Source organism: Nothoprocta perdicaria, unplaced genomic scaffold, assembly GCF_003342845.1.
Source record: "Nothoprocta perdicaria isolate Ctin4 unplaced genomic scaffold, notPer1 scaffold_56, whole genome shotgun sequence".
NCBI classification, from domain to species: Eukaryota; Metazoa; Chordata; class Aves; order Tinamiformes; family Tinamidae; genus Nothoprocta; species Nothoprocta perdicaria.
The window spans coordinates 1,880,776-1,897,073 of NW_020455821.1; the positions used below are offsets into that span (position 1 = coordinate 1,880,776).

General features: G+C 37.1%; 1 long non-coding RNA gene across 4 annotated transcripts in view; it reads left to right on the forward strand.

Moving 5' to 3' along the window:
* The first annotated feature begins 472 nt into the window (after positions 1-472).
* Positions 473-16,298, forward strand: part of LOC112955368 — a 25,099-nt gene continuing 9,273 nt past the window's right edge. For 2 of the 4 annotated variants that reach the window (XR_003250872.1, XR_003250873.1), the window contains exons 1-3: positions 473-569; positions 8,962-9,086; positions 14,465-14,651. This is a non-coding gene — a long non-coding RNA (uncharacterized LOC112955368). Of the gene's footprint in view, positions 570-662; positions 682-8,961; positions 9,087-14,464; positions 14,652-16,298 lie in introns of those variants that run through there. The other 2 variants (XR_003250870.1, XR_003250871.1) reach the window with 2 other exon arrangements.

The following is a 16,298-nucleotide window of genomic DNA, read 5'->3' on the forward strand; positions in this document are numbered from 1 at the left end:
GCTGGCTCAGAATGTGAGTTTTCCCATTGGAAAGAGAAAAATGCATATTATGGCATCCCCTGAAATCCAGTTAGTGCCAAACACACTCCAGAGGTGTGTGCAGAGGGGTTTGCCCACTTGGTTTTGGTTTGATGATGTGGTAAGTTGAGCTGCAGCAGTTGACTTTGCTCTGAGGAAGGTTCGCATCAAAACCTCATCTAGGTGAACCTGGCAAGAGGTGAAAACAACCATGGTGGAAGATGAGCAGTGGACATTTCTGCCTTCTCCTATGACAGAGACTCTTCATGCAGTCCAAAAATCTCCACCTACTTGGCCACCAACCCTAGTTGCAGAGAAAAAATGGTTCCCCAAATTGCATCCATCCCATTCCTCCACAGGTGCAGCATTTTTGTGTGGTGGATGGAGAACAGCTGCTCCTTCTGCTTCTCTATTTCTTGCTCTGTTTCCTACCACTGCCTTTTGCTACCCAGTTTCAGGAAGAATGGGATCCTCCTGGGGTAATGCTTAAGCATAAGATGTGAAGACTTACTTAAATTTATTTGACTCCAGTTCTTTCAAGTCTTCTAACTGTGAGTGGAGTACCTAAGGGAAGTAGGACAATAGGCTCTACAAGAAGTATTTTGGAGATAGATGGTAGTTTTTACAAGAATTACCTTGTTTCTCATCTTTTTCCTCTGAGTTGTAAGAAAATTTTCTTTTTTTTTTTTAAGAGATTTTAAAAAGTATGCTAGCTTTTACCTCAGTTTAACAAACAAACATTGTTTCTTTAAAGTCTATTAAATGTGCTCCCCAGTAGAGGTGCATGAAGTAAACAAAATTTGTTTGTACTTGGCCCTTTTAGGAAAATCAGAAGTATCCTAGCAGATTTACGTGAACTCTTGGAGTATGCTTGTCAAATATGTGTGTTTTTTTAATGGATTGTTGCAAATCTGTTTGCTCTCAGAAAATATTGTTTTTCTTCTTCACCCTGTGTTCTTCAGTGTCCTTCTTTAGGCAACCTAGCACTAAAGTAACATCTCTTAAATTAGTTTTATTTATTATTGTGTTCATCAAGTGATAACTTGTATAATAGTCTTGCTGAATCAATTTTTGCCCTGATTATTGATAGTATCTGTAGATGTTGCATATTCCCATATCCATAAGACTGGAGCAACCAGAGGGAATAAACAGAACTGCTGTGACAGGAAGAGACTCTTAAACATCTTCTGTTTGTGTGCCCATGGATGCCATTTGTAGGGAATTACAAGTAAATGTAGTTATGCTCTGACCACATCAGATTTAGTTTTTAAATCTAAAATTTTAAATGTTTGCCTGTGTAACTCTTTTTATGATTTAAGTGAAAACAAGTTTTTTTTTTAATCAATAGATTTATAATTGTGTAAGTAATTACATTGCCTCATGATCATCAGTAGGAGAAGTATGAAAAGTTTGACTCTGTACCATTTGTGGAAATAATGGTTTGGAACTTTAAACCAGCTTTTTTTCAAATGTATTTTCAGTCATATTTTAAAAGGAAAAACTGCAGATGTCAGTCAGTATTCACATGCCTGTCTGTGACTATATTTCTATTTTATTAAGAGCTTAATATGTCTTCTCAGCATTTCAAAGCTATAGACAACAATTTTAATTAAAAATATATTTCTGTGGTAAGTACATGATACTGTACACACACACACACACACACACACACACACACACACACACACACGAAAACAGGTCTGGCTTTCAGAATCCAGACTTAGACTTGCTTTCTTTAAAGCTGATAATTTTACTCTCCTCTTACTCATTTTAGAGATGAACTTAATGTGTGAAATTCTGGCACAATTTGGGTCTGAACTTGCGAAACTGTTTTCCCAAACTGGAGTGTCTGGATTTATGTTCTGATGGATGTGTTTTGTAATGAATTACAAGGGAGGCTCCTGGCAAGCTATCTGACTTTTTCCATTGTATTATGCTTTTGAAGCTTTGATGCTTTTTTGTTTCTGTTAAAAGTTAGCATTTAAAAGACTGCCCAGCAGAGGAATATCTAAAGAAAAGACACTCCTCTGCTCTTGTTTCTTGTCCTTAGAACCTCCCTGTAGGTCAATTTTCTCTGCATTAGGCTTTCTCTTCCTCCTCACTTGCTCTACTTGGGAGGAAAGGTGGCATCTAGGACCATCAATACAGTAAGGTAATACCAGGATCATACGAAAGCTGAGGGAGTTAATGGGATTTGGTGGAGATGGTATCGTAGAGGGGACATTTAAGACCAATTTCTTTCCCTCCTGTGGTGTCTCAGGAATTTATACACACAGAAAATTCCCTACATTTGGGAATGGGGAGAAGGGCTAGATTAAGCTCATGAGCTTCCATCACTGACCTCAAAGTAGCACTTGGTCCTAGCAGCCAAGTCTTGCAGTGGTAGCGGTCTCACTAATTCTGAAGCTTAGAGGTAAGAATCTCCGTATTCTCCGTAACTCCGTATCTCCGTAACTGAACCCTAAGGACGAGGAGATTTTTGCAGGAATTTTTCGTGGCGAAACCAAACAAACCTTGGAAACTATATACAAAGAGCAATATTAAAAATGAAAGTTGAAAATTCTAAGGTTTGAAAATGGAAACACCACATTATAAGTGGTGTTTCATCATATCCTTATGCAATTTTAACCCTCTAATCTTAACTCTATCCTAATGTATATAAGCAATAGGATATGATTTTTATTTTTTCAACTTGCAAGCTGTGAAAATGAACAATGTGAAATGTCTAGAAGAGTGGTGAATTGCACATATGCAGATGAACATCTTTCCAATGTCTATAGGTTTATTTTAATTCTTAAATCAAGATATTTTATTTCAAGATATTTTGGATATATAATTTCTGGATATGTAACTCAAATTTGAAGAGCGATTTCAAAGTCCTCAAAAGTAAAAATCAAAAGTACCCTCCAAAAGTTTAGCTTTTGAGAACAAAATGTGAAATGCAATCAGAATCAAAGCCAGTAATAGCTTATTTTAAAACTTTTAATGGTTTCCAAAAACTAAGAGTAGTGGTTATTTCAGCCATCAGATTTCTGTAATGATTGTAAAGTGCTAATTTTCTGAACCACAGCATGAATTATCACCATATTTTTCTACTATGCTGAAATAATAATTGAAAATAATTTCTCTGCTGCATGTCATATTAAGTAATGATCATTAGGAAAAAGTACAAAGATAAGTAAGAGAAATTATCCAGGCAGAATGCTATATCAGTTATTCCCTATTAATCTTATAGAAAACTGGACTGAAAACTTAGTTTTTAATGAGCAATAGGAAAATTGTTTGATTTCTTTTGATTCGGCACTTTCTTAGTTGAAATTGATAGCTATTGAAGAGCATCTCGTGGGTAATATTAGATTATTTGAGGGGTTTCTATTGCCACCTAGTGGCTACCTCCCTTCCTGTGCATTAGTATGTGTTTTCAAAGGATTTTCTCTTGTGTCCAGAGCAAAGGAGCTTAAGGGCAGGTGAGGGAATGACACAAACAATTAAATTCAAAGTCTTTAGATAACAAAACAAAGATTCCCTATTGTAAGGATGCTTTATTTTAAGGATTCTTGATTATAAAGATTTTAAAATTCACTCTGAGTAACTAAGATGTACCACATTTCATAAATTGACTCATACAATAGCTTAGTAATGAAAACTACTTATAAAAGAAGTAATACAAATCTGCATTCTCTTGCTCAGAGCAGTTGTTATGGATGTGATGCGACTCGGTCTTCCTTGGACTTTAATCTTCTGTAGCTCTCTTTGATTTCAGGGAAATCGATCCATTTTTACACCTGGAACAAAATCTGCTTCTCCTCTTATAAAAAGAATGAGAAGTTCATGTTGTTCTTGACAAGCCATGTTGAGATAAATCACATGAAGTATGTGAGCTGTTCAGTTCTCATGAGTCTTTCTTGATGATAAATATTATTTCTGATGTTTTGCACTTGTACACTCAGTTGTGAGTTAAAATAGAAAGGAACCCAGTCATTGTAAGTGGGAGGCTTAGTCACCTCTTAATTACCCTGATAATCAATTTGACAGACCCTCTAAGTCTGGGGAGGTGTGTATATTTGTGGATGCAAGATCAGTGTAAGTAAAATAAGAATTAAGTCACAAACTTGAATAAAGTCTAGACGTTTTTTCTTTGTACCTGATCTCACGTGAATTATATGACACTGTAATATGGATTGTATTACATAACACCTGTCCTTAAGAACTCCTTGTATGCAAACCCTTGTGGGATTTTATTTGCCCACAAAAGTTTTCCGAAATAGCCTTCTTTTTGTATTAACAAGTTCCCTCTATGTAAATTTCTGTCATATTTTGTTTCAGTGTAAGCCAAAAAAAATCCAGATTTTATTTCTTTAAAGTTCTATTTCAATGAAAAGTAAAAATTGTAGGCATTAATTTTGCCCCTGCTGGTTAAAATGGAATGGTGCGTTCTGAGTGATAACCACTCCTCCTTTTAAAACAAACCACACAGTTTTGCCTTGGCAGGCATTCAGAACTAGAAGACTTATCTGCTTGTAACGTTTTCCTTCACATACATGGTCACTCAGTTTAAATACATTTTTGAAGTATGGAGCAAACTACAGAATGGAAAAAAGTGTGAAAGCCCTGATATATCTTTATTACATGTGTATAGAGTTAACTCTTTCATTCCTAGTGATTTTTTTTTTATTATTTTTTTAGCAGCATGAGAACTGTCTCTCTGAAACCCAGACTTCCTGCAATGGGAGATTTCTCTGAATTTATTTAATAAGCAGATTGACTAGCAAGAGGAGAGTTTTGTGATTGGTGTGGGACTCGGAAACAAGTAATAATTTTCCCACTCAGTCCCAGCCTTCTGTATAAGTCTTAGTTCACTTTGGCCCAGATTTATTTACTTCATACAAGGTATTTAAATACTTCAAAACACTACTTTCAAAAAAAAGTACTTTTCGAATACTCTTCTGCCTCAACTTTCTACCTATAAAATAAGGCGCTCCACAGTAGCACTTCTTTCCCCTGTCTCTCCTTTATTTATAGACAGTCTTTAGGAAGAGCAAAGCACATACCTGGCTTTTGTCTCAGCAAATCCCTCCTAAAGAGTGAGAGTTCTTGGAGATTCAGGCTGTCTTTTCACATGAGGATCTACAACAGTTGGGATGAGGAGGCCCCATCCTGGGTGTAGACCTTGAGCCACTGCCATGTTTCAAGCAGTAAAATAAGTCAGGAAACCCATGTGAGTGGCCATTCTTCAAACTGAGTATGGCTTATTCACACTGAAACTTCTAATTGCAAAATGAGCAATTATGATGATTGCACTTCTAGAAATGAACAGAGTTGATGGAATGGACAGTATATTATGGCAAGTCTATCAAGGGCATCTATCAATCCTGCCTTAATGCTTGCTTGACAACTCCAGGACAGGAACTAGACTGATGTCCCTGAGACCAGGAACTGAAGCTAGAAACAGTTAGGAACCAGAGGTGGTTTGCAGTTGTACTTTTCTTATTTAAATGCTGTCTGTGTGTTTACATGTCTGCATGTATAAACATAAACATTTGAATGGGGAAAAGGATGCCTGAATTTCTGATTAGATTTTTTTTCTTTATCATCTCTAGAGGTGTTTTTCAAAATGGCAATTTTTGAGGCATGTTGTGAAAGTGGTTCACCTATAGCATATCCCAGATCATTCATTTGTTCATTGCATTTTTGGCTCTGGAAAATTAAACATTGCTTTTGGTGTGTGTATATAGGGAGTGGGGGGGGGGGTTAAAGCACAAACTTCCCAAACACACATCATTTTCTCAAATAGCACAAGAAAAGAACTATCAGTATCTATTTAAAGTTGTATATCAATATGATGACAAGTACAAATACCTGAATTTTAGGAGTAATAGCCAGCTGTATAATTTGTCTGGTTAAGAAAAAGAGTTAATGGAAATTTGAAAGTTATCTTTACAGCTCAATATTGCTATAGATTTCCTGAGTGCTGTGTGCTGCAGGGTTAAGATGTTGTTTATAGGATAAGGCATTTCTGCCAGGTAGCCAGGATGCTGCTTACACGGTATGGCCACAATCCAGCCAGATGTAAATTTTCCCAGTACGAGCATTAGATTGGCCATGCTTAAAATAAAGGAGCTGAAGGAAAAAAAAAATCTGGAAGAATATAGCACAGGGAAAACTCTAGAGTTAATTGATAGGGTGAGATGATTGCAGGGAAATGCTGCTCACTTGGGTTCCTGAGACTGTAAATATCTTTCTGAAATGTTATGGTGTTTGTACGGCTGCAGTTAGTGAAAGAAAAGAGAATGAGGCATACGGGAAAAGAGTGACATGGCTGAGGCGCTGGGAAGTGCTTCAAGTCGCTCTAATGCTCTTGGTGATAGATGATGGGATTTTCTGAACCTCCAAGTGGACAGAGATAGCGGTTCACCCAGTGTTGTCCGACCTGAAGAGCACTCAGGTGATCCAACCTCTCCCTGTGGCAAGACACCTTGGTTCCTTTCAGGTTCTCTCCAGAAACTGTCTCATACCAAAGCACTTTCCACATTGTGGGAAGCCAAGGTTCTCCTTAGACTTAGGACTTTTAAATAAAATCTTCTATTCCCTTTTCTAAAGAAAACAAGACACGACGCTGGAATTTTGTATCTCTGCTACCGTTCTGGAGGACTCGGCATTAGGAACCTCTGAGATGGCTGTGTTGCTTATCAGCTGTGTACATGCAGTTGGTCTCACCTCACAGTCCCACTGCTCTTCATCTGGGTTCAGTGCATTTGTGAGTGCCGGGGTATGGATGCATCTCCCCCCTGCTCCCTGTGATGTAGCCCCTGCCCTGATGGTGCACCAAGAGATGTGTTGTCGCCTCATTATCTGTGACCAGATCCGAAGTCAGGACAAAAACAGCTTTGGGCTCCAAGTTCCTACCTTTGTATATTCTCTCAGCGCTAATGTAGCAGCACATAAATTCTCTGATTCAGCAAAGCACATAATTTAAGTGAGTAGGCATGTGAGTAATCCCTTTCCTCTTCAGTGAAGCACAGCATGTGCTTAAATCCTGTTAAAGCCAGTTGGACTTAAACACATACTTAAAGTTTGGTAGAGTTGAAAGGCAGACATGGAAAATGAAACTGAAGAAGCACAAGCCTGTTAGCTTGACAAAGGACCAAGTACAGATTCTGTGTATGTGTGTGTGACTTATAGCTACATTTTACTCATCTTTCTGTTTACAGCAGGATGTTCTTGTAAATTTTCTTATGGCGAACTGCCATGTTTTGCAGGTAGGTTAGGACTTGGGGGAAGAGCCTAATTGTCATCCTTCCCCAGAAAACTTACCATGGCCAGATACCTGGCGTAAGCACGTCGTCTTCCTCCTGCTAATTTGGGCCTAGAAAAAGTATTTGACAGCAAGAAAAAAAAAAATCTGTTTATTCTGAAAATAGTTTGAATTTCAACTGGATATTCTCTGGAAACCTGTTCTTGATGTAAGTTAGCTTTCCTATGTAATCTCTCAAGCAACTAGTGCAAGAATGAAAGTGAAGTACAATCCCAGTCACAAGGAAACTGTTTCTTTTCTTTCTTTTGTTGTTGTTGTTGGAGCAGGAGGTCCTTTATCACTAGTGGCCGTTTCATGCTGCTGAGCTGGAGGGAAGAAGATGCACGAGCGCTATCTGGCTCCTCGTGTGTTGCAGGCTCTGCACTCTGATGGCACACAGTTCATTTCCTGACCTTAGCAGAGATGGTGGGGGGCTGGGAAAAAAAAAAAAAAAAAAACAATTCTTAATGCTGAGAAATGAATATGAAGTTCAGCTTGAAATATAGGAACGACAGACTTTCAAAAGTTGTAGCTGTATTTAGCATCAGGGTTCATGAGATCCACATGTCTCATCTTCTTTCTCTGCAATTCCCAGAGGAGGAAAAAACATTTATTATGATAGCCTGGAAGGAAAAAAAAATGCCTGTTCATCAATTTCCCCTCTTTTTAAGAGATAACCAGTGACTCTACCCGTATGTTATCTTTATCCCGAGGCAGCAAATTTATCATAATTTATTCTAGTATATTCTAAATTTACCATGTTGATTACCACTGTATAAACAACGTCTGGCATTTAACTCAGCCAAAGAATGGAGCCTGGCGCTGATTTGGAGTAGAGATCTGTGGAAGAGCTTCAATTTACTGAAGTGGCTGTAGTATCAGTACAAACACCAGAGATAGATAGCAAAGGATACGGTGGTTTTAAGAGGAAAAAATAAGGATTCTTCTCCTATGTAATGCTAATGAGCCACTTACTGAAATATATCTGTTTGGAGAGAGAGAAGCCCAAGTGACACAAGGTTAAAGAACATTAGAAAGTGGTCTGCAAGTAGAGCAGACTGGACTCTCTCATGGAAAAGCTGCTCTTAAGGCTTCTTAGGGATCAGTGGGTAAGGGTTAAGAAAATCTTTTAATAATTAATGCGTGCAAATATAAGGAATGTGAAAGCATTCTCATAGGTTGGTTGGACTAAAACCAGTTCTAATCTTGGGGGTCTGAAAAGGATTTAAAAGAGGGGTATGAGGAGGGCGTATGTGCAGCAAATGAGTTGGGGATGTGGATTTGATATAGATTTATATTTGATAGATGTTTATTTGATATAGATTTATATTTACAGGTAAAAAAAGAATCATAAAAGAATCATTTGATGAACTGGCCAATCTACACATTTACTGAAATACATCTGAAATAAAATATAAACAAGTAGATGAAGCAAATTCCTCATACAGTCTATGCCCTCAGTCTCAAAGTGACCTTTCTTAACATCTCTTCAATAGGAATGCTAAATTACATGACAAACTTTGAAATTAAAATCTGAATATGATGAATTGTCTTATAAAATAATAATATTTAGAACCTCATTTGTTTTGAGCATTTTGTTTATATTATTTTGTTTATATTATACTTCTCTGTTTTCTTATTTATCCTAGAGTACTGCTTCCTTTGGGACTGTGGGTGACTTGCCTCTGACTTTAATGATGCTTGTAAAGCCTAATCAACGTTACTCACCAGAGGATTTCAGTCTCATCTTTTACCTTCCATGTTCCGTACCCAGGTAGGGAACAGTGCATTCAAATTTACCTTATTGACACAAGAAATTAAAAAACCTCAACTTAAAAGTTTATGGTATGCTCCTCTCTCTCTCTCTCTCTCTCTCTCTCTCTCTCTCTCTCTCTCTCTCTCTCTCTCTCTCTCTCTCTCTCTTTTTTCTCTTCTTTTTTTTTTTTTTGACACGACTGTAATAATTAGGGGCTCTAAACCTTGTGTACTAGCTGATTAAAATGAAAAAAATTAGCTTCTGTTATGTGCAGAGTGCACTCTGTCATGATCTGTGTGAACATGAGAGCTTTTGGGGAAAAAGTGTGTACAAGCATAGTGTGTGCGTCTTTGGAAGCGCCTTCGAAAGTCTGTCTCTAATAATCTGTGGTTTTGATTGGAATTTTTTATCTCTGTTTAATAGTGTTAAGGAAATCCAAACATGAGCTATGTTTCTGATTTTCTGAGTTAAGCTAAAAAGATAATTTCAAGTAGTTTTCCTCCAACCTGGCACATTCTACTGATTCCATTGTATTCTGCTCTGCTGCCTTTACTGAGATTATTTCAATGTAAATCAAAGCATGATACCTTGTTAAACAACACTTGTCCGGGAAATGGACAAAGATATTTTACAGTGACATCAATCAAGGTACGTTCATCAGTTTTCGAAGTCACGTTAGATCAGAAGGAAAGATAGTGTTAAAAATAACTGCTACGGAAGAGTAAATATCCTGGCAAGTTCTGAGCATTTTCCCTTAGGCTCTAAACCCCATGCCTAACTTTCAATCACTTGATTTGTAAGAGCGACTTCTCAAATACATTACTTGAATTGATGCATGGGATCAAACTGGATTGAACAAAATATTGCAGAACTGAGTATTAGAATGGATTTTCCAGGTATTGGTGCTCAGCTTCTTCACTTCCACCTCATCGTGGCATTTTCTGATGAACACTATGATATAGCTAAGCAGCACAGTAAATCTTCCAGATAAGACCAAGACGTGCAGGGATCTTTGGGAAAAGTTTCAGCAGAATTCCAATATTTATCTTGTGGTAATATTATATTGATGGTGATGCCACATGAGTAGTGAACTCAAAGGTTGCCAATTCAGTCTTGACCCAGACAAGTGAAGGAGCATAAGCCAATCTTTGAGCATACCACCTCACCTGTAATGTTATATGCTTTAAGTTAAGCACACTGCTTCAATGCTTTGCTGGCTTGGCATGTATGAAAGTATGGTGACTTTTCTCTTAAATCCAAATTAATTTGTTTATTTTGGTGTTTGTGCTTTACAGGGTTCTATTTCAATGTGGAGAGGTTTATAAGAAATCACAGTAGTATGAAACCCGATTTAATAGTATGAAATCTGATTTTTTTTCCACCTTAGTTCTTGTCAACCAGGAAATGAGATATTATGAGAAGAGCTGAATGTGTGTAATTTTTTGACTTTGAGTTATTTGCTGGTGTGCTGAAAGGGAGCTATAAAACCCTATAATTACAAGCTAAACCCACCCGTGCACGTGTGAGGTAGGAAAGAAAGCAGGAATGTCAGGACCCTGCACCAACAGAAGGCGACTCCTGGGCCCGCTGTGGCACAGATTTAAGTGCAGAACTACAGGAGGTATTGGAGGCCATCGTGCAAGGGGTTCATTAATCAGCCCATGCAGCCTCTGTGACAGCTTTACCAAAGGCCATGCAGGAATGGCACCGGTTCTGCTTCAGGTTTGCACCGCTGCTTTCTTTTTCCTGGAGGTTTACAGAGTTTTCTTTGGCATGTGCCCTTTTCCTGTGTTTTTCTAAAACAAATATATAGTCTCTGTGTTGCTTCTGCAACCTGTGTGTACAACTCTACAGTAGGCACCAGATGTGTCTATGTTTATTTCACCAACCAGTTTTTAGCCCGGGGCACATTTCTACAAAGTGATCTTCTCTGTTAAGCAAAAAAACTTTAAGGATTTTCTTTTTGAAGAGACAGTATTCAGTGATGAGAGGATATTACAGAACCATGTGTGTATCATATCACCAGAATCATATACTGTGATTCTTTTCCGCTCCATTCTGAAATATTAAACTAGTGTTTCTATCAATCCCACAATTTCTAAGAAGGATCTTGTAACTTCCCTTGTAACTAGTTGCTTTATATAGTCTCAAATATCAGCTTCTTACAGTGCTTAGTACATGTTTATAAGAGTTGATTTTGAGTAAGCAATTTGACTGAGCAAAATGCTATATCTTTCTTAATACCATAACAATGTTCTGGTACTTGGAATACAATCTTCTGGGGCTTGTTTTTGCTTGATAACTTCTGAATAACCTTCCCTTTGCAGCTGTATTTTGGATAACCAAGCTAAAATACAATACTCCATTCTAAATGTCTCTTTGGCTGGAAGACAGGGACTGAGTCTTTGCTAATATGATCTTTAAAGCCCAGTTCTGTGAAACACAATATTTGGTTGGAGAGTTCATAACAAACACACTGTGCCAGGAAAAAAAGCTCCTCTAATCTGTTTCGTGGCGTAGCAGTTTTTTGTGTGGCTTTAGCAGCTAAGCCATGTTATTTGTACATCAGTTGGGAAAGCAGTTTGAGATCTGGCGGATTAAACATTATTGTGGCTAAGAAATAAAATATCAGGTACTTATGTAGTAGATTAAGCATTATTGTGGCTAAGAAATAAAATGATCAGGTGCTTATGTTGTATTTCAGGTGTTATCGTATTTCTAGCAATGTTATGAAGAAAAGATTTTAGATTTTTAATCAAAAATAGTTCAGGCTAATATTGTGTGTCATATTCTCTTGTAAGAATAATTTGGTAATCATCAGTTATCATTATTAAAATGCGCTTGTATAAATTAAGATTCTACCTGTTCTTCCACTGTCTGCAACCTGGGAGATAACTCTCTAGCTGGCAAGCGAGAGAGAAAGGGTATGCTAGCCAGCAAATTTAAGAAGCAAAATATTAATAGGGACCTTCTATTCTGTGCTGGTTTAGTGCTTGTTACCACCTTCAAGGCATGGCCCTGGAACTTCTAGTACCTGCAAGGGAGACACTAGAGATGCCGTAAATAGGGGTGGTAGCCAAACAGCATGTATTTGCTTTGAAAACTCTTCTTTAGGTGAAAGATGAAGTTTCCTCACACCTGCTTCGCAATCTTGACTTATTATTATTTTAATTTGGGCACTCAAGTTTAAGCAGCTGAACTTCTCAACTGACTTTCCAGGGTTGACACAAGCCCTCGAAGGTAAGAGTTAGATTTCCCAGAATATGGTCTTTGAATCTGTTTAGTTTTATCCCCATATATTGCAAGTTGTTTCCACTACGATGAGTCTAAACATTTAAAAAAAAATTATCTCTGTATGTTTATATTTTCGTCATTTAATTTAAACAAGATATTACAAAGTCTTTGTATCCAAAGTAAACACTTGCTGCTTTGACACTGCAAAATGTGATGCTGTAAACTAACTGGATCTTTTCCAGCTCCTACCTTGTGGGCCTTGGTTGGCCTAGAACCAGATTTTAATGTTACTACTGGGACTCCATTTTCAAAGTAATAAACAATTAAACGGTAGCAGTGTGGTGGTGAGGAAATCTTTTTACTGTAAGACTTCAGCTGGCTCAGGTTTCTGTTACCAGTGATTTTACAAGCAAACACTAAATTCCCTTTTTTATTCTTTCTTTGGACTTCTCTAAAGAAAAATGGTGCAGGAAAAGTTCGGTGCCATAACCTTATATAAGAAATTAAATTGCTTTAATGAATTAATTCTGCAAAGTCTTTGTTAAACACTCAATTCCAGACTTTGTTAATTGATGATCTTCCCTGCTATTTTCTCATACTTTCTATAAATTAAAATATAGTGCTAATACTATATACTTCACATCATCACCAAACTAAGTTATTTTAACTAGTTGGAAGACAACATAATTATGCCATTTAACTTGGATAGAGATGAACTTGATTTGTGATTAGGGTTTGTGACATGATTTTTTCTCTTTTTATTTTGTTTTAGTATCAAAATGCTTACAGAAAATAAGATTAAGAAGGGAATAATCAAAACAAACTCACTTATCTTTTACTAGAAAGTATCTTAAATTATTTTGAAAGCTCTGTTTTCCTCTTCTTTTTCATGCAACCCGCTGTGTTCAATAGTTACATAAATTAAAAGCAAAAGAAAATGAATTCCACCAAAATTTGAAAAGCACATTATCATTTGTTCAAGTTTGCATCCATACTAAAATATTCACTAAAAATTACAAAACCACTTGATCACAGTTGCCCGTGAAGAAGACAACAGCTACTGGCTATGAGGATTCCAGTAATGAAATCCTCCAAATAATATCCTCCAAAATATTCCAAGTAATATAATAATGAAGGAAAAGAAAGCTCTGAGGACAAATATAAGACCAAGAAGACAGAAAAAATAATCAAACTAGAAGGGGAATAAAAAAAAAAAGATTTCTTTAAAGATCCCATTTTTTACCATAAGAAGATTTCCTATAAAGATCTGTACAGGAATGCATTGCTTAATTTTACTGGAAGTAGTAGATAATATTGGAAAGAACTGTGAGAATACTGAGAATTACTGACTTTGCTTGGATTGTTATCTTTTGTTCTGCATAGATTTCAGCAGCTTGGCCTTAGAGAAGTGTATCTTGTATTCAGAGGTGATCCCAAAATCACTGAACAGAATCATCTGTGTATTTTTCAGTATCAGCCCAGGATAAAGTACATTACAGCAAGCAAAGGATTGAGGATTTGTTCAAAACAGTTCAGTCTTATATTGAGGTTTGGGGGGAACCAGCACTTAACTCTCTCCCACTAAAAGTACCTGTTTTCATTTAGACAACATAATCTCCCCCAGATCTATCCAGGGAATAGCTCAGCTACCTCTGTGGGCACCCAGGTTGGAGGTGCTGCGCCTCTCAAGCAGAGGTCACAGATGTGGCTGCTTTCAGGTGTCCTTGCCTTGTTACAGTGTTTACGTAAAAAATTCTCAAATAAATGCTATTTCCTGCTCTACTCCTTTCTTCTATTTGATCCGATGCCACAAAATTTTAGCTAACTTCATTCTTTCATAACTGCAATAGTGCAGTTCATGTCCTTGTTCACAGAGATCAGGACTGCCCCATGTAAGAAAAATGTAAGATCATCCAGGAAACCCTTTCCTTCCCGACTTCTGTACAGACTTTCTTTTATGCTGCTTTCCCAAACAATCTCCCAAAGTACCTAATTGTAATGTCGCGTTTAAATCCTAGTGAGGTCAATGTCTTTTCCATTGACTTTAAAGAGTTTTGGATCAGACCCTAAGTAAATAATGAGCATTTCTTCCACCTCAATTTATGTTTAATTTCCAAACTAAGCAGTTATGTCTTTCATCTTTATTCTTTTTATTTTTTCAGGATTCTACTTGTTATTTTAAGGGAGCAGTAATATATACAGCATCTGTATACACAGAGTGCAATATATACTCCCTGAAGTCCAGTGGATTGTCTTTGTGGAGGGATGAATATATGACTGTAAGAAACTCTTCAGAGTTCATCCAGAATACAAAGCTGCTCATTACTTTCTAGCCTGGATTCAGTCAAGGTATATTTAACAGTGATTTAAGATTTTCTTTTTTGGATTGGTAGAAATGATGATAAATAATTCAGAAAAGAGGTGTGTGTATATGGTAAGAGAGGAAAAAGAAAAGCCCTCTTCTAATATTCAGCCTGCTGTTCAAGCCTGCAAAACTGAGGAAATGTTAATACACATTCAATAACTAGTTAGAGAATAAAGCAAATTATCTCATCTACAGACCAAGGTGAAGTTGCTCCCAACTGTACTTTTTCTGGTGTTTAGTCCCCAAACTAAGTACTTTTAATTCCAATCCCTTGCATGTGTGCGTTATGCTAAGGCCTTTCAGTATAAAATCACGTAACACTAGAGATATTAGCTTCTCTCTTCCAGTTTTCAAATTAACTGCTGTCTATGAATGATATCATCATTGGCATGCTGTCTGTAAGCTGTTCTTGCTATGTCTTGAAGTACTTCGTATCATACCTTGCATTCTGTCATGCACTAGCTTTCATTTTCATTTCTGAGTGGAAGGATAAATATTGCCTTTGGAAAGGGTGGCAGTGGAGAAAGGGGGAAGCGCTGTGTTAGAAATAGCTGTGATGGTTTCGTCCTAACAGGAGACACCATTCCACGTTGTCCTGAACGCACCAGCCTCCCCATATACACGGAACTGAGGTGATAGGTTAAGGCAACCTTAAGGAAGATAAAGATAATAAAATTAAGGTTAAGTTAATGTTGAACCTCATGACCCTATGGGAAGGTACATTCAGGAGGCAACTCAGATTTTAGGTCTCTCTCCCTCTCCACTAATGGTAGAGAGGCCTGTGTTCTTAATATGGATTGCTCAGTGTCTATGTTAGGTGTTTTTTTGGCAAGCTGGGCTTCCTATTTTATTAGATATTCTGCTCTGAGATAAGAATAATGTGGATCTGGGGAAAAAATGAATGAGCCATCATCTCTGTAAGTTGGAGGCCAAAGTATATTAAAGGCTCGAAGATGATAAATTAGAAGGGGGAAATTCAAGGTAGCACATAAAATCTTAGCATTATAAACCCACGGCTGTAATTTAATATTTTCTAATTATCATTTCTGTGCTAACCTTAATTTTGAAATAGATTAGGACAACCCCCTAGGTTTTCCCCTTCTTCAAATGACATGCTAAAGTGATACCTTTGATCTTTTTCATAATGTTTTCATGTCATATATATGTTTTAAAAATATTTTATTGAGGAATGCCAAGTACATGTTTTCCTCATCCAAATAAAGCAAAGAAAAAAAATCTATGCACCAAATATGGTTCTTAGAGAGGAATGGATATGGAATATGGGTCTTTAGGAGAAGAAGAGCATGAAAGAAGGGAAAGCTGGAAAGGATGAGGCTCCCTAGAACGCAGGAAAAAACAGAGCTAAAAAATACATAATGTTGAGCTTCCTGCAGAAGCAAGTGGAGGGAAGAGGGGTAGAAAAGGTGGTCTTTCTTTTTACATTAGTTTTTACCATGAGCGCTGTAAAGTAAAGTAGTAGGTTGGTGGAATATTCTGTTCATATGGATCCTGAGAATTCAAATTCGGTTATTGTATTCAAAAAGGGACGTATTTAAAGAGGATAGAACCCCCAAATTTTAAGTGTTTAATTATCAACAATCTAGCACACAATTCAAAAAAAAAAAAAAAAA